The sequence below is a fragment of the Ascaphus truei genome, chromosome 9 (genome assembly GCF_040206685.1).
Source record: "Ascaphus truei isolate aAscTru1 chromosome 9, aAscTru1.hap1, whole genome shotgun sequence".
Classification (NCBI taxonomy): domain Eukaryota; kingdom Metazoa; phylum Chordata; class Amphibia; order Anura; family Ascaphidae; genus Ascaphus; species Ascaphus truei.
The window spans coordinates 47,669,933-47,688,150 of NC_134491.1; positions in this window are offsets into that span (position 1 = coordinate 47,669,933).

Consider the following 18,218-nt stretch of genomic DNA (forward strand, 5'->3'; position numbering starts at 1 on the left):
GTTTTCGGGTGTCTATAACGTTTAATCCCTTAATGGGATTGAGCTACAATCGAATTTTCGGGAAAACATCAGGTAACATTTTTGTTATGGGAGAATCCTGAATAATAAGAGTTTGGGTTTGAAACAAGGTTTTCAGAAACCCCACATTTCTACGGCCGGGCTTTGATTTCACACATCTGGAGAAAATAAACAGTTTGACAAATTGTTAGGTGACAATTTGGTAGATTAAGAATTTCAAACCTTATGAATTTCATAAAATGTCTGGAGTTATTTAAACACATATTTATAGCAGCCGTCCAAGCTGCATCAATACAATCCACACAAGGATAAGCAATTAGCTAAGTTGCAGATCGATGTGTACTCCTGTGATAGATCAGAGAAGAGTCGACTCTGGGAGGTCACTAAATGGCTGTCAGTGCAGCAGAAGAGGACCAAAGATGCAAAGTTCTGTGGGGAAGATCGTGTGACCCGGCAGTCACTAGATACAATTGGTGCACTTCTAGAGAGACGGCAGGGATAAAAAAAGGGGTGCGCCAGTGTCTGTTTCAGGAGAGGAAGGGGATGTGACTTTGTAAATGGTTGCTATAGAAACAAAAATGCTTGTTACATTATAATACATTAAAAATGTCAGAGTTTTTTTTTTTTTAAATGCCACAAATATTTTCTCTTAGTACAGACTGATGTATTAAAAACACACACGTAGGATATTGCTTGGTCTGCAGCTGTAAGCAACAGGGAGTGGAGCATTTCGATACTTTGTATTGTCTAAGGAAGGACCATAATGCTACTTAAAGTTCTTTTGTAATGAGTAACACATACAGGCAGTCCTCGGTTATCCGACACAATGCGTTACTCAAAATGGCGTTGTAAAGCGAAACGTTGTAAAGCGAAACACGTTTTCCCATAGGAACACTGTTTAAATGAAAGGTTCCGTTCCTGAGGGCATTTTTAACACTAAAATACACCAAATATTTTATGCAGGCAATAAGATATGCAGCACACACATAAATTATAGCGTGTATATACTGTATTATATATATAATATAACATAATAAATAATATATTTTATAGTATAATATCTTATTATATATTAGTGAAAGCACTGTATGCCTGTCTGCATCTTCCTGTGTCCCTAGGGAAAATGTCATTGGTCCCTTGGGCTGCACGCCTCCACACCTCTCACTGGCCTGAGGCGGAGTGACGACACACACACACACACACACACACACACACACACACACACACACACACTCATACACTCTCTGTCCTCTCTCCCCCCCATCACACTCACCTCCCTCCCCGTAGCTCCACTCACCTCCCTCCCGCTCCACTCACCTCTCTCCCGCTCCACTCACCTAAGAGGCGCCCGGAAGCCGCTCCACTCCCTCCCGCTGCACTCACCTCCCTCCCGCTCCACTCCCTCCCTCCCGCTCCACTCCCTCCCCGGCGGGGGGACACGTGGCCACCTAAGAGGCGCCCGGAAGGACCCGCTCCACTCCCGCTCCACTCACCTCCTTCCCGCGCCACTCACCTCCCTCCCCGGCGGGGGGACACGCGGCCACCTAAGATGGCGGGGGCCGGAAGGACCTCCTTCCTCCCTCGCGGACTAACTAAGATGGCGGCGCACGGAAGGAGAGGTGACGTGTGTGTGTCACTGTGTGTGTGTGTGTCACTGTGTGTGTGTGTGTGTCACTGTGTGTGTGTGTCTCACTGTGTGTGTGTGACACTGTGTGTGTCACTGTGTGTGTGTGTCACTGTGTGTGTGTGTGTCTCACTGTGTGTGTGTGTGTCACTGTGTGTGTGTGTGTGTGTGTGTGTGTGTGTGTGTGTGTGTGTGTGACAGTGTGTGTGACACTGTGTGTGTGTGTCCACACCCCTCTGTCCACTGCCCCCCCTCCTGTCCACTGCCCCCCCTGTCCACTAACCCCCCCTGCTGTCCACTGTCCCCCCCTCTGTCAACTGTCCCCCCCCCTCTGTCCACTGTTCCCCCCCCTCTGTCCACTGCCCCCCTCCTGTCCACTGTCCCCCCCCTCTGTCAACTGTCCCCCCCCTCTGTCCACTGTCCCCCCCCTCTGTCCACTGCCCCCCTCCTGTCCACTGTCCCCCCCCTCCTTTCCACTGTCCCCCCCCTCCTGTCCACTGTCCCCCCCCTCCTGTCCACTGTCCCCCCCCTCCTCCTGTCCACTGTCCCCCCCCTCCTCCTGTCCACTGTCCCCCCCCTCCCGTCCGCACTGTCCCCCCCCTCCCGTCCGCTCTCCCCCCCCTCCCGTCCGCTCTCCCCCCCCCTCCCGTCCGCTCTCCCCCCACCCTCCCGTCCGCTCTCCCCCCACCCTCCCGTCCGCTCTCCCCCCACCCTCCCGTCCGCTCTCCCCCCACCCTCCCATCTGCTCTCCCCCCACCCTCCTCCCTTCCGCTCCCCCCACCCTCCCGTCCGCTCTCCCCCCAACCTCCCGTTCGCTCTCCCCCCACCCTCCCGTCCGCTCTCCCCCCACCCTCCCGTCCGCTCTCCCCCCACTCTCCCGTCCGCTCTCCCCCCACTCTCCCGTCCGCTCTCCCCCCACCCTCCCGTCCGCTCTCAGCCCACCCTCCCGTCCACTCTACCCCCACCCTCCCGTCCGCTCTCCCCCCACCCTCCTGTCCGCTCTCCCCCCACCCTCCCGTCCGCTCTCCCCCCTCCCCCTCCTCCTAGCGGAAAATTTAACTCACGGGCAACGCCGGGTCTCTCAGCTAGTACTGCATATAATACAGTACATATACATACTTTTCTGCATATGTTACACACGGTAAGGGTGTAGGATAAGGAGTTTTAGGGTAAGGGCTTAGGGTAGCGGGATATAGGGTAGAGGGTTCTAGGGTACGGGGTTATAGGGTAAGGGCTTAGGGTAGGGGGTTATAGGGTAAGGGCTTAGGGTAGGGGGTTATAGGGTAAGGGCTTAGGGTAGGAGGTTGTAGGGCAAGGGCTAAGTGTAGGGGGTTATAGGGTAAGGGCTTAGGGTAGGGGGTTATAGGGTAAGGGCTTAGGGTAGGGGGTTATAGGGTAAGGGCTTAGGGTAGGGGGTGTTAGGGTAAGGGCTTAGGGTAGGGGGTGTTAGGGTAGGGGGTTATAGGGTAAGGGCTTAGGGCAGGGGGTTATAGGGTAAGGGCTTAGGGTAGGGGGTTATATGGTAAGGGCTTAGGGTAGGGGGTTATAGGGTGAGGGCTTAGGGCAGGGGGTTATAGGGTAAGGGCTTAGGGTAGGGGGTTATAAGGTGAGGGCTTAGGGCAGGGGGTTATAGGGTAAGGGCTTAGGGTAGGGGGTGTTAGGGTGAGGGTTAAACATAGGGACATACCCTAGTAGTGAAGGGGCTGGCTGCGACCGGATGAGCAGTGGCACAGCGCCGGAGGTCATTAGGTCTCGGCAGAATGTCCTAGCCCAGTACACAGGGGTCTCTGTGTGCATAAAATGCACAGCCCTCTGCCCCCACGACCTGGCCTGCAGGTGCGCTCTGTTCTTACTGAGATGTTTGGCGGGTGTCTTCCTGCGTGCCGCCGCCGCCGCCATCTTTACTCCCTTCTCTGATGCCGCTTCTGGCCCAGTGCCCGGAATAAGTTGCCACTTGCGGGCAAGCGGCTATCTGCTGCATGTGTGTGTAACGCCTCCAGTGTCCTGTACAGGTTACAATGTATCAGGGAGCAGTGAGAGGCCGTATTCCACTGATAATCACCTGGGTAACATACCTCATAGGTTGTGTTACCTTTTAATGGAACAGCTTTTGGGACTGCAGAGGTCGCAACTCCAAAGGCTTTGTCTCTCATTAATTAAACAGCCGAGCCACACGGACCCGCTCTTTACCTGTCCGTTCGCGTCTGCTTCCTCGCCTATGACACATCCCGTCTTGCGGCCCTAAAATGAGATGTTTAATTTATTTTGTGTTCTTTCTGCTTCCCAGTGATTAATTATTTCTTATCAGGCGTGTAATAGAATACAGCACTTTTCATAACTTCGGATTTTGGGACAAGAAACATACAGCATTATGCATGAGTGTGACGAATCCGAAAATTGGAATACAGGAGAGTCTGTATCTTACAGTGTCCTGGGGTGAAGGTCTGACCAAGCAGGCCAAGGTCACAGCCACGAGCAAGGTCAATTATAGGCAAGTGATCACCCGGCTTTCTACATCATATCTGAGAATGTCACACATGTTCAACTGACTGAAGGGTCTAATATTCTTATTCTAGCAGCAGGAAGGGAGTACCGGTACTTATTCTAGCAGCAGGAAGGGAGTACCGCTACTTATTCTAGCAGCAGGAAGGGAGTACCGCTACTTATTCTAGCAGCAGGAAGGGAGTACCGCTACTTATTCTAGCAGCAGGAAGGGAGTACCGCTACTTATTCTAGCAGCAGGAAGAGAGTACCGGTACTTATTCTAGCAGCAGGAAGGGAGTACTGGTACTTATTCTAGCAGCGGGAAGGGAGTACCAGTACTTATTCTAGCAGAAGGGAATACCGCTACTTATTCTAGCAGCAGGAAGGGAGTGCCGGTACTTATTCTAGCAGCAGGAAGGGAGTACCGGTACTTATTCTAGCAGCAGGAAGGGAGTGCCGGTACTTATTCTAGCAGCAGGAAGAGAGTACCGGTACTTATTCTAGCAGCAAGAAGGGAATATCGGTACTTATTCTAGCAGCAGGAAGAGAGTACCGGTACTTATTCTAGCATCAGGGAGTACCACTACTTATTCTAGCAGCAGGAAGAGAGTACCGGTACTTATTCTAGCAGCAGGAAGGGAGTACCGGTACTTATTCTAGCAGCAGGAAGGGAGTACCGGTACTTAGTCTAGCAGCAGGAAGGGAGTACCGCTACTTATTCTAGCTGCAAGGATTGCCGCTACTTATTCTAGCAACAGGAAGGGTGAACCGGTACTTATTCAAGCAGCGGGAAGGGAGTACCGGTATTTATTCTAGCAACAGGAAGGGAGTACCGGTACTTATTCTAGCAGCAGGGAGGGAACGGGGGGAGAGTGAAGGGGTACAAAAAAACAGAAGGAGGAGGGGGATATATGGGGAAAGAGAGAGGTGCAGAGGTTAGCACCATATTAGTAATTTATCTCGCTTGATACAATTCGCCAAATAGTGTAGTCATAGTGTAGTCAATAAATCAAAACTATCTAAGTGTGAAATGTAAAGCCCGGAGCCCAAAGATCATAGAAACCTTTGATCGGAGAAGAATATGATCCATTAATTTTTTATTGGATTGAATATGAAATACTCAATATATTCAGTGTGCTCTTATATGGTGGGTTTTGACGATAAGGGAGGTCATCCTCTGTAACATTTGGTTCTCTATTTTCCGAATCAAGGGTCCCAGGTCCTATAGAATCTTTTTATTGTGTGCCTTAGAAAAGATGGAAACTTCTCCATAAGCATCACTTCATTTATTCTGTCTTCAACCATTCTCCTGGATGGAGTCAGGTGGCTCTTCCAGGAAACTGCAATTGCACATCTAGCTGCTGTTAAAATATGAGAGATCTAACGTCTTGTTGTATAATTGACGTTCTCATCTAGCTTTGCTAATAGATATATTATGGGGTCAAGAGGGATTTTAATCTCCATTGTCTCTTCAGTGATTCTTTGTATTAGAGACCAATGTTTCTGGATTGCTGGGCATTTCCACCATGTGTGGACAATATCCCCAACTTGTCCACACAATATCCCCAACTTGTCCACACTTTCTCCAGTTCTGATGTTTCGGGATATATTTATTTGAATCTTTTTGGGGGTTAGGTACCACTGGAAAATTATTTTCGAAATATTCTCCTTTGTCGTTGTCCATATCGCCGTTTTTGACGCATTGTATCAGATATCCTCCCAGTCCTCTCTGTCTATATCCAAATTCAAATCCATGTTCCATATCCCAATGTAACATAGGGCCAGGTATGTCTCCACAGGGACCTAAGTCTAGATATATTGTTGTCATTAATCATTTTTGATATCTCCTGTTTTTACATAGGATTTCAAAATTGGTAATCTCTGGGAATTCTAGTTTTCCCGATATTTTTGGAAGGTAATGTTTGAGTCGTAAATATTTGAACATATCTAAATCAGGGGTATCATATCTAGTGCATAGATCTTGGTATTTCAATAGTTCCCCTTTCTGGAGTATTATTTTAATGCTTTTGCTGTTGCACTTAAACGCTTTTGTGTTGCATCCCGGGGGGGGGAATTCGGATTGTCAAGCAGAGGTATGCTGGGAAAAGGACAAAGACAATTTATATTTAAATCTTGTTTTGTTCCATATATCTAGAGTAAATTTCATGGCACTAAACTCAGGGTCTTTCTGATAAATCCCTTTTTTTTTTCCATAGCCCGAAGTTGGTTCGGCAAAGAGTGGGTTTTTGAATAACGTGTTTCAATTGCGACCCAGCAATATAATCTCGGGTCTGCGTTCCACACTACCACTTGGCGAAGCTGTGCCGCCTGCTAGTATCTTTTTAGGTCTGAGACGCCCAAAGTGCCTCTTGTATTGGGGGATAACATGACTGACCTAACCACCCGTGATTTCTTCCCCTGCCAAATTAATTCGACATTTTTGTTTTGAAGTATTTTTAAATCTCTGGCTGGGATCTGAATTGGGAGAGTTTGGAAGTAATATAGAAGTCTGGGAAGAATATAAATTTTTAGTAATGTTACCCAACCTAACCAGGATATCAGCTATCCATTCCATATTTGCAGATCTTTTTAGATTCATTCAAATAATGGAGGGTAATTGCAGTTGAAGGGTGACTCATAATTTCTGGAGAATTAACGCCCAGATAATTAAGGTGGGAGTCCCGCCATCTATAATTAAAATTTAATTGTGGGAGTTTGATCTTGTGTCTGGGAAGGGTTAAGTTTAATGTTTCTGATTTATAGTTATTTATTTTATAGCCTGATATTTTCCCAAATTCGAAAAGGGAGTATTGCAAGTTTGGTAGTGAAGTCAGTGGCTTTTATAATGTTAGAATTATATCGTTTTCGAAAGATGAGATTTTATCATTTCTATTTCCAATCTCTATTCCCTCTATGTCTGGGTTGGCTCTGATGTTTGAAGGAAGAGGTTCTATTGATAATGCAAAAAGCAATGGGGACAAGGGGCATCCTTGTCTAGTACCATTTAACATTTTTATACTTTCCGAATTGCTCCATGGTAGTTTTACTAATTCCGATGGGATTTTATATAGAGTCATAACTCCCTCAAGGTACGGGCCTATGAATCCAAATGCCTGCATTGTTTTATGTAAAAGTCCTGTCTGTGTGACAGATTCAGGGATGCTGCGGATCCTGATATTTTGCCTCTGTTCTCTATTTTCCTGATCCTCCTGGATGTCTTAATTTCTTCAGTCAACTTCGGGATTTCATCATCCCTGTTCGCTTGAAGGTAAAAAGATTCCTCCATATTGTTTTCCAATTGTGTGGTTTGGGGAGGCAACTTCTTTATTCAATTTCTTGACTGCACTCCGGAGATCTGATTGGAACGAGCACTGCATGTTCTTGAAGAGTGTTTTCCAAATAATCGTTAGTGACCTCGCTGCTCTCTCCTCTATCCAGGTACTGTTCAGGTGGCGTGCCTTCCGCCAAGTCGCCATTGCCTGGGTCTGCGTCTGGTTGATTGCCTCCAAAAAATCGCGACACCTCCAGCGCCGTTTTTTTAAAATACTTCACCGACATCTCGGAGTCTTCCAGCGGATCTGGAAGTGTTTTGGGGTAAGTTTGGGGGAGATATTTAGGTTTTATTCATGTGGGCCCCTGGAGCGCCTTCACTGGACTTCCATGCCTGGTGACATGACATCATCAGAAGCCCCTATAGCGGTACTTAGTCTAGCAGCAGGGAGTACCGGTACTTATTCTAGCAGTGGGAAGGGTGTACTAGTACATATTCAAGCAGCAGGAAGGAAGTACTTATCCTAGCAGCAGGGAGTACCAGTAATTATTCTAGCAGGAGGGAGTACCAGTACTTATTCTAGAAACAGGGGTGCTTATTCTAGCAGTGGGAAGAGCATACTAGTACTTATTCTAGCAGCAGGGAGTAACGGTACTTATTCTAGCAGCATGGGAGCAGAGAAAGAGAGAGAGAGAGACAGACGGGGCGCAGAGTGAGAGAGAGAGAGACAGAGACGGAGCGCAGAGTGAGAGACGGGGGCGCAGAGAGAGAGACGGGGGAGCAGAGAGAGAGAGACAGAGACGGGGTGCAGAGTGAGACGGGGCACAGAGAGAGAGACGGGGGAGCAGAGAGAGAGAGAGACAGAGACGGGGGAGCAGAGAGAGACCGGGGAGCAGAGAGAGAGAGACAGAGACTGGGGGAGCAGAGAGAGAAAGACAGAGACAGGGGAGCAGAGAGAGACGGGGGAGCAGAGAGAGAGAGACAGAGACTGGGGAGCAGAGAGAGACAGGGGAGCAGAGAGAGAGACAGAGACTGGGGGAGCAGAGAGACGGGGGATCAGAGAGAGAGAGACTGGGGAGCAGAGAGAGAGAGAGACTGGGGAGCAGAGTGAGAGAGACGGGGGGAGCAGAGAGAGAAAGAGAGGGCTGAGAGAGAGACAGACAAGAAGACAGAGAGACAGACAGGGGGCAGAGAGAGAGAGAGAGAGAGAGACACACACACAAATGGGCACAGGGAGATACAAACAGACAGAGGGTCGCACATAGAGAGACAGACAAGGGGCACAGAGGGGGAAACAACCTGTGCCTTTGTTTGTGTATGTATAGGGGGGAGAGGTGTGTGTGTGTGTGTGTGTGTGTGTATGTGTGTGTGTGTGTGTGTGTGTGCATACAGCGCTTCCACTGCAGCAAGGGATTCTGGGAAATGACATGCAAATGAGCACTCAGTGCTTTGCATCTCATCCCAGCCTCTGTCTAAAAGCTGTGTTTAAAACAGCATGCATTGGCTTGAGGATTTGCTTGTGTAATACGAGCTTGAGACAAAAGGTGGCACTGAGTGCTCATTTGCATGTCATTTCCCAGAATCCCTTGCTGCAGTGGAAGTGCTGTGTGCTGGGCGATAATGGGGAAAGACAGGGTTGCAGACCTGTCTAAGACATGCAAATGAGCATACAGTAATATTCACAGTTGCTTTATGCTTTACTGTGGAGGGTTTTTGTCACTTTTTTTACCCACCATAACCTTAATAATCACACACACGCACACACACCCCCCACCCCCCCCCCCCCATTCATGTGTGTGTGCAAAATTGTGTATACAATATATATAGTAAGTGCAATCTCTCCTATAGTTTCTCAGGCTCTTCTAGAACAAAGTAGCAACAAAGCCCCCAGCACCAAAAAAAGTGTAAGCTCTTGGAACAAATGCTGAAGAAAACAATTATGTCCCAATTGCATACTAAATACTACATAACAGAGCAGCATTTTCAGAGCCTGGCTTGGATGAAAGATGTAGCTGGATATTTTGTTACTAGGGGTCGGACTCTGAATGGTTTATCTCATTAGTATATAATTGTGACTTGCTCACGGTGTAATTACATCTTTTCCATGTGGATTTGCGTTTCTGGGTTTTTTATTATTTCTTGTACTCGGATTCTCACTGGGAGCTTCACTCTCTTCTCTTATTCTCTCTCTTCACCATCCCCCACTAGAGCTGGGTTTTATTATGTTCTATAACAGGGATGGCCAACCTGTGGGCCGCCGTGGCACGCCAGCAGGGTCGGCCTCTTCTCGCGAGTGGCCCTGCCCGCTCCACACAGACCGCCGTCCTTCCTGCCACTGCACTTCCACATTGCCCCATATGGCAGTGGCGGGGGGACAGTGGCCCCCCAGAATTTTTGTTGCCCAGAGAGTACAGTAAAGGAATTCCCAAATCCGCCACTGTAATTGGGTAATAATGGTAGCTGCTCCTGTCCCCGTTGTGTGTGTGAGAGAGTGCCGGAAATGTGCGGCCCGTATTCCACACCAGAGGAGGCTGCACAAAAGCCTCTGGAATGAAACTGGAAAAAGCTTTGGAAACGTTGTATATAAACACAAGCCCGTCTTATTATTATAACAGCAGGACAATGCTCTCCAACTCTCCACAAAAGGAGCCAGCTCCAAAGTAAACACAGAGCATGAATTACTAAACGGCGCAGCTATAAAAAGCACGCGTGACCTTCCAAAAACTCCGCTCCACGTGACAATCACAACACTACGCCAACAAGGCTGAGTGGGGACTCGCGGGGTCACAGCGAGCTTGTCCTGTTATCACTGACTGTAGGACAGAGGCTGAATCTCACTAGTAAAGAGTTTAGCAACATTTAGGGACATTGGCATAGTAACGATTCAGATCATAGGTCGTTTCTGCTTGAGGTGTAAGCCCCCTCCTGAAAGGTGGGAGGCTTTTTTTTTGGGGGTCAACACAGATAGTCACCAGATTAGGTTGATTGACAGATTTCGTTACTTGTTTTATGTGTGTGGGATCTTCGCCAATAACCCGTTGCGAGAGCTGGAATCCATGGAAAGCTGAAGGATAGCAACGCCTTCACCTCTATTTAAACCATATCCTTTGTGCTAATATTGTTACTGCATCATCTAAACACACAGCGACATACAAGATGAGGCCGCAGCGTGAAATTAAATTATATAACAAATAACCAATTGTAGCAAGCTTGCACCTAGGCACTTTTTATGCCAATGTGTGCAGCCAGCTCCAGGATGGAATCATGCCAGTTACCGGTACAAAGTCTCTTCTGCGGAAGCTCGGGTGAGAAGTACCAGCATCTCAAGCTCCCAGAAGAAAGGATATTTCCGAGCGGTTGGTATACTGTATACGGAGACACAAATCTTACGCTGCACCTAACAACGATGGAAATTTCCATCCTCGGAATATAGCAGAAGAGTCGACCATCTGAACTTTCTTGTTTCAGACAAAAGAGTTTGCTGAGGGTCTGCTCAGCGCAGCCGGCTCCAGAGGAGAGAACTGAACGAAGATATTATTTTCGCCCAATTACAAGGTGGTCACTGGGGACCTGGGAGGTGAACGGATTTGCACCAAATCCTGCAGAGTGTGGCTGGAATTGAACCCACAACCTTGTGTTTTCAAGACTGACCAATCCTCTCTAGCTAATTAATTCTGTAATAGGGCATACAGGGTCATTTAATAACCCATATCCTGTAATAGCTCTGTGCTATAAAGGGTGCCTTTTTTTTTGTCCTTTTAACCGCAGGCTGAGCTGACTCTTTTTATAACCTAATTGTAAGAATCCTGCCAAGGTTTGTGTATGAGAAAAAAAACAGAGGTCCCTGCATCCCAGGGAAGAAAGCAAAGTTAAAAGGCTCAACATCTGCAACACTAAATCTTTCAGGATGTCGAACTGGCCAGAAAAAGAGTTTATTCATTTATTCAAAAATTAGGGCGGGGGAGGATTTAGTACCCGTGAAAAGAGAGAGGTGAGGAGCACTGAGAGGTTCAGATCCCAGACTACATACAGGACAGGTGCACACAGCAACACTGACAGCACACAGACACAAATATGTGTACATTAATACACACACACCAACACTCACCAACACAGGAATTCACACACATCCACAAATATGCACGATTACACACTCGCAAACATCCTGTACACACACAACTACAGTACTTGTGTGCACATTCACAAATATGCACACGCAGGACAGAAATGGCCTTTCGCAAACTGAACTGCCGACTGTCTTTCTGTGCTCAGAATGGGTTCATCAGGGGCAGTATACATGAAATACTTCTCCTTTCACACATAGTGTCCTGCCTGCTTATGTATTTACTGCATAAAAGTGTGTGTGTGTGTGTGAGTGTGTGTGTGTGAGTGTGAGTTAGGTCTCCGGATCTGTGTGTTAATGTATGTGCAGCAGGTGGTGGTTGCTGTATGTGCCACGGATGTCTGTTACAGTAAGTGTGTGCAGTAGATTATGGGGGCTGTATGTGCCACGGATGTCTGTTACAGTAAGTGTGTGCAGTAGATTGTGGGGGCTGTATGTGCCACGGATGTCTGTTACAGTAAGTGTGTGCAGTAGATTGTGGGGGCTGTATGTGCCACGGATATCTGTTACAGTAAGTGTGTGCAGTAGATTGTGGGGGCTGTATGTGCCACAGATGTCTGTTACAGTAAGTGTGTGCGGTAGATGGAGGGGGCTGTATGTGCCACGGATGTCTGTTACAGTAAGTGTGTGCAGTAGATTATGGGGGCTGTATGTGCCACGGATGTCTCTATCTTCTACTATATATTTCTGAAAGCACTGTATGTCTGCGTCCCTAGCGGCAATCTCATTGGTCTCTTGGGCCGCCCGCCCCCGCACCTCTCATTGGCCTGAGGCGGAGTGACGGCCAAATGACACATCACACACACACACACACACACACACACACACACACACACACACACACACACACACACACACACACACACACACACGAGAGTAGGGGGGGTGTTACCTACATTAGCGGGGCTCACAGTGTTAGCAGCACCCGCGCGCATCTCCTCCTCTCCCCATGTCTCCCGCGCTTTCACCCCGCCCCCCCCCCCCATCCCCCGGCGCCGCTACAGTCAGCGGGACACACACACTATTATTACCCCTTCAGCGCCCCCCCCACCCAGTGTCAGCGGCCGTGCGAGACCCCCCCTCTATATCTCCCACCTCTCCCCCCCCCCCACACATATACATGCCCCCCCTCCCCGGCGCTACAACTCACCCCTTCCCCGGCGGGGGAACAGCCAGTGGCCAGGCAGGCTGCCTCGCGGCGCCGAGTACCCAAGATGGCGGCGCCCGGGACACAGCGGGGGAGCGGCCACAACACGCTGCCTCCCGCCTCAGATCCACGTGGGACCTGCCGGACGGGTGAGTGAGCGGCCTTCACCTCCCCTCCACCCCCCCTTCACCTCCCCTCCATACCCCCCTTCACCTCCCCTCCACCCCCCCTCTCCTCCAGTGTCAGTATCTCCCCGATACCCCCCCCCCCCCCCGGCGCCGCTACAGTCAGCGGGGGAGCGAGCGTGCGCCCGGGACACAGCGGGGGAGCAGCCACAACACGCTGCCTCCCGCCTCACATGCACGTGGGACCTGCCGGACGGGTGAATGAGCGGCCTTCACCTCCCCTCACCCCCGTTCACCTCCCCTCACCCCCTTTCACCTCCCCTCACTCCACTTCTCCTCCCTTCCACCCCCCTTCACCTCCCCATTTACCTCCCCCCCCTTCACCTCCCCTCCACCCCCCCCTTAGCCTCCCCTCCACCCCCCCCCCCTCTTCACCTCCCCATTCACCTCCCTCCCCTCCACCCCCCCCTCTTCACCTCCCCTCCATACCCCCCTTCACCTCCCCTCCACCCCCCTTCACCTCCCCTCCATACCCCCTTCACCTCCCCTCCACCCCCACTCCCCTCCAGTGTCTCCCCGATACCCCTCCCCCCCCCCCCCCGGCGCCGCTACAGTAAGCGGGGGAGCGAGCGAGCGCCCGGGACACAGCGGGGGAGCGGCCACAACACGCTGCCTCCCGCCTCACATGCACGTGGGACCTGCCGGACGGGTGAGTGAGCGGCCTTCACCTCCCCTCACCCACCCCTCACCCCCGTTCACCTCCCCTCACCCCCTTTCACCTCCCCTCACTCCACTTCTCCCTTCCACCCCCCTTCACCTACCCTCCACCTCCCCATTTACCTCCCCCCCTTCACCTCCCCTCCACTCCCCCCCCTTCACCTCCCCTCCACCCCCCCCTCTTCACCTCCACTCCACCCCCCCCTTCACCTCCCCTCCACCCCCCCTCTTCACCTCCCTTCCACCCCCCCTTCACCTCCCTTCCACCCCCCCTTCACCTCCCTTCCACCCCCCCCTTCACCTCCCCTCCACCCCCCCACCCCCCTTCACCTCCCCTCCGCCCCCCCCTTCGCCTCCCCACCCCCCTTCCCACCACCTCCCCCCCCTTCCCACTGCCTCCCCTCCATTCCCACCACCTCCCCCCCCCTTCCCACCGCCTCCCCCCCCCTTTCCACCGCCTCCCCTCCACCTTCCCACCGCCCCCCCCCCCTTCCCACCGCCCCCCCCCCCCTTCCCACCGCCTCCCCCTCTTCCCACTGCCTCCGCCACTTCCCACCGCCTCCCCCCCCTTCCCACCGCCTCCCCCCCCTTCCCACCGCCTCCCTCCCCCCCTTCCCACCGCCTCCCCCCCCCCCTTCCCACAGCCTCCCCGCCCCGCTTCCCACCGCCTCCCACCCACCGCCTTCCCACCGCCTCCCACCCCCCGCCTTCCCACCGCCTCGCCCTTCCAACCGCCTCCCCCTTCCCACCACCTCCCCCCTCCTCCCCCTTCCCACCGCCTCCCCCCATCTCCCCCTTCCCACCGCCTCCCCCCATCTCCCCCTTCCCACCACCTCCCCCCTCCTCCCCCTTCCCACCACCTCACCCCTCCTCCCCCTTCCCACCACCTCACCCCTCCTCCCCCTTCCCACCACCTCACCCCTTCTCCCCCTTCCCACCACCTCCCCCCCTTCCCACCACCTCACCCCTCCCCCCTTCCCACCACCTCCCCCCCTTCCCACCACCTCCCCCCTCCCCCCTTTCCCCCACTTCCCACCACCTCCCCCCCTTCCCACCACCTCCCCCCCTTTCCCACCACCTCCCCCCTCCTCCCCCTTCCCACCACCTCCCCCCTCTTCCCCCTTCCCACCACCTTCCCCCTCCCCACTCCTCCCCCTTCCCACCACATTCCCCCTCCTCCCCACCACATTCCCCCTCCTCCCCCTTCCCACCACCTTCCCCCTCCTCCCCCTTCCCACCACCTCCACCCTTCTCCCCTTCCCACCACCTCCCCCCTTCTCCCCCTTCCCACCACCTCCCCCCTTCTCACCACCTCCCCCCTTCTCCCCCTTCCCACCACCTCCCCCCTTCCCACCACATCCCCCCTCCTCCCCCTTACCACCACCTCCCCCTTCCCACCACCTCCCCCCTCCTCCCCTTCCCACCACTTCTCCCCTTCCCCCCCCCTACTCCCCTTCCCCCCCCTTCCGCTCCCCTTCCCCCCCTCCGCTCCCCTTCCCCCCCCCTCCGCTCCCCTTTCCCCCCCCCCTCCGCTCCCCTTTCCCCCCCTCTCCGCTCCCCTTTCCCCCCCCTCCGCTCCCTTCCCCTCCACCCCTTTTTCCCCTCCACCCCTTTCCCCTCCCACCCCCTCCCACACTTCCACCCCTTCCCCCCCTCCTCTAACCCTTCCCCCCCTCCTCTAACCCTTCCCCCCCTCCTCTAACCCTCCCCCTCCTCTAACCCTCCCCCCCTCCTCTAACCCTCCCCCCCTCCTCTAACCCTCCCCCCCCTCCTCTAACCCTCCCCCCCTCCACCCCTTGCCCCCCTCCTCCACCCCTTGCCCCCCTCCTCCACCCCTTGCCCCCCTCCACCACCCCCTCCTCCCCTTCCCGCCACCCTTCGCCTTCCTGCCCGCCTTACCGCCTACCCACCCCCGCCTCTGCCTTTCACCCGTCCTTACTCCGGCCGCCTCTGCCTTTCACCCACCGCCTCACAGCCGCTGCACGCACTCAACAGACACCCGCCACACTCGACACATACCTGCCGCCACACACACCTGCTGCCTCCCGCCCCTACGCACCGACATCACTGACCCACCGCCTCACACCCTAGCAGGACCCCCACTCACAGACAGCACTCACAACCCACGCGCCACCCGCCGCCTCACACCCTAGAAGGACCCCCACTCACAGACAGCACTCACAACCCACGCGCCACCCGCCGCCTCACACCCTAGCAGGACCCCCACTCACAGACAGCACTCACAACCCACGCGCCACCCGCCGCCTCCCACCCTAGCAGGACCCCCACTCGCAGACAGCACACACAACCCACGCGCCACGCGCCGCCTCACACCCTAGCAGGACACACGCCTCACATTTTTACATCACTTATGGCACCAAAATATACATTGTACTGTGGTGTGGTTACCATAAACCATTTTTATACAACATCGTATTACATTTTCTTCCATCTTTTCAATATTATTATCCAACCTTTACAACAAACAGTCACCTATTGTTCCACGATTTATAAATAATACTACCTATTACGCATTTACATCCCGGGCAACGCCGGGTCTCTCAGCTAGTGTTACTTTATTTATAAAATGTGTGTGTTACCAGGAAGTAATACATTGAGAGTTACCTCGTTTTCAAGTTACAGTAAGTGTGCAGCAGGTGTCTCTACAGCAGAAGTTGATAATAAAGGGGTATAGACATGGCGTGTGTCCATGATTTCTCTATAGCAGGGGTATAGGCACAACGTGTGTCCCCGATTTCTCTATAGCAGGGGTATAGGCACGGCGTGTGTCCCCGATTTCTCTATAGCAGGGGTATAGGCACGGCGTGTGTCCCCGATTTCTCTATAGCAGGGGTATAGGCACGGCGTGTGTCCCCGATTTCTCTATAGCAGGGGTATAGGCACGGCGTGTGTCCCCGATTTCTCTATAGCAGGGGTATAGGCACGGCATGTGTCCCCGATTTCTCTATAGCAGGGGTATAGGCACGGTCCCCCCGATTTCTCTATAGCAGGGGTATAGGCGCAGCATGTCCCCGATTTCTCTATAGCAGGGGTATAGGCACGGCGTGTGTCCCCGATTTCTCTATAGCAGGGGTATAGGCACGGCGTGTGTCCCCGATTTGTCTATAGCAGGGGTATAGGCACGGCGTGTGTCCCCGATTTCTCTATAGCAGGGGTATAGGCACGGTGTGTGTCCCCGATTTCTCTATAGCAGGGGTATAGGCACGGTCCCCCCCTCCCACCCCCCCCCCCCGATTTCTCTATAGCAGGGGTATAGGCGCAGCATGTCCCCGATTTCACTATAGCAGGGGTATAGGCACGGTCCCCCCCGATTTCTCTATAGCAGGGGTATAGGCACGGCGTGTGTCCCCGATTTCTCTATAGCAGAGGTATAGGCACGGCGTGTGTCCCCGATTTCTCTATAGCAGGGGTATAGGCACGGCGTGTGTGTCCGATTTCTCTATAGCAGGGGTATAGGCACGGCGTGTCCCCCCGATTTCTCTATAGCAGGGGTATAGGCACGGCGTGTCCCCCCGATTTCTCTATAGCAGGGGTATAGACACGGCGTGTGTCCCCGATTTCTCTATAGCAGGGGTATAGGCACGGCGTGTGTCCCCCCGATTTCTCTATAGCAGGGGTATAGGCACGGCGTGTGTCCCCGATTTCTCTATAGCAGGGGTATAGGCACGGCGTGTCCCCGATTTCTCTATAGCAGGGGTATAGGCACGGCGTGTCCCCCCGATTTCTCTATAGCAGGGGTATAGGCACGGCGTGTGCCCCCGATTTCTCTATAGCAGGGGTATAGGCACGGCGTGTGTCCCCGATTTCTCTATAGCAGGGGTATAGGCACGGCGTGTGTCCCCGATTTCTCTATAGCAGAGGTTTAGGCACGGCGTGTGTCCCCGATTTATCTATAGCAGGGGTATAGGCACGGCGTGTGTCCCCGATTTCTCTATAGCAGGGGTATAGGCACGGCGTGTGTCCCCTATTTCTCTATAGCAGGGGTATAGACACGGCGTGTGTCCCCGATTTCTCTATAGCAGGGGTATAGGCACGGCGTGTGTCCCCGATTTCTCTATAGCAGGGGTATAGGCACGGCGTGTGTCCCCGATTTCTCTATTGCAGGGGTATAGGCACGGCGTGTGCCCCCGATTTCTCTATAGCAGGGGTATAGGCACGGCGTGCCCCCGATTTCTCTATAGCATGGGTATAGGCACGGCGTGTGTCCCCGATTTCTCTATAGCATGGGTATAGGCACGGCGTGTGTCCCCGATTTCTCTATAGCAGGGGTATAGGCATGGCGTGTGTCCCCGATTTCTCTATAGCAGGGGTATAGGCACGGTCCCCCCCCCCCGATTTCTCTATAGCAGGGGTATAGGCACGGCATGTGTCCCTGCTGTGTCTAAGACAAGTGACTGGGTACAACATGTGCCTGTGATTTCTCTATAACACGGCTTGAGGCACGGCGTGTACCTCTCCTGCCCGTGTAGGAGACGGCATCTCCGTGGCTCACATTACTAGGTGTACGGCTAATGAAAGTTACAGTACATGCACAGAGCATGTTGGAGGGCTGCCCCCTCCCCGAGACCTCGGCCCCTGTTAACTTCTCCCCGTCAGGTGAAGGCTGCCAGCTGCCTGAGAGCTGTTAGAGGTTGGGAGATGCATGGAGGGAGTGGTTACACGTTTATCCTCTCCTTTAATAACCACGT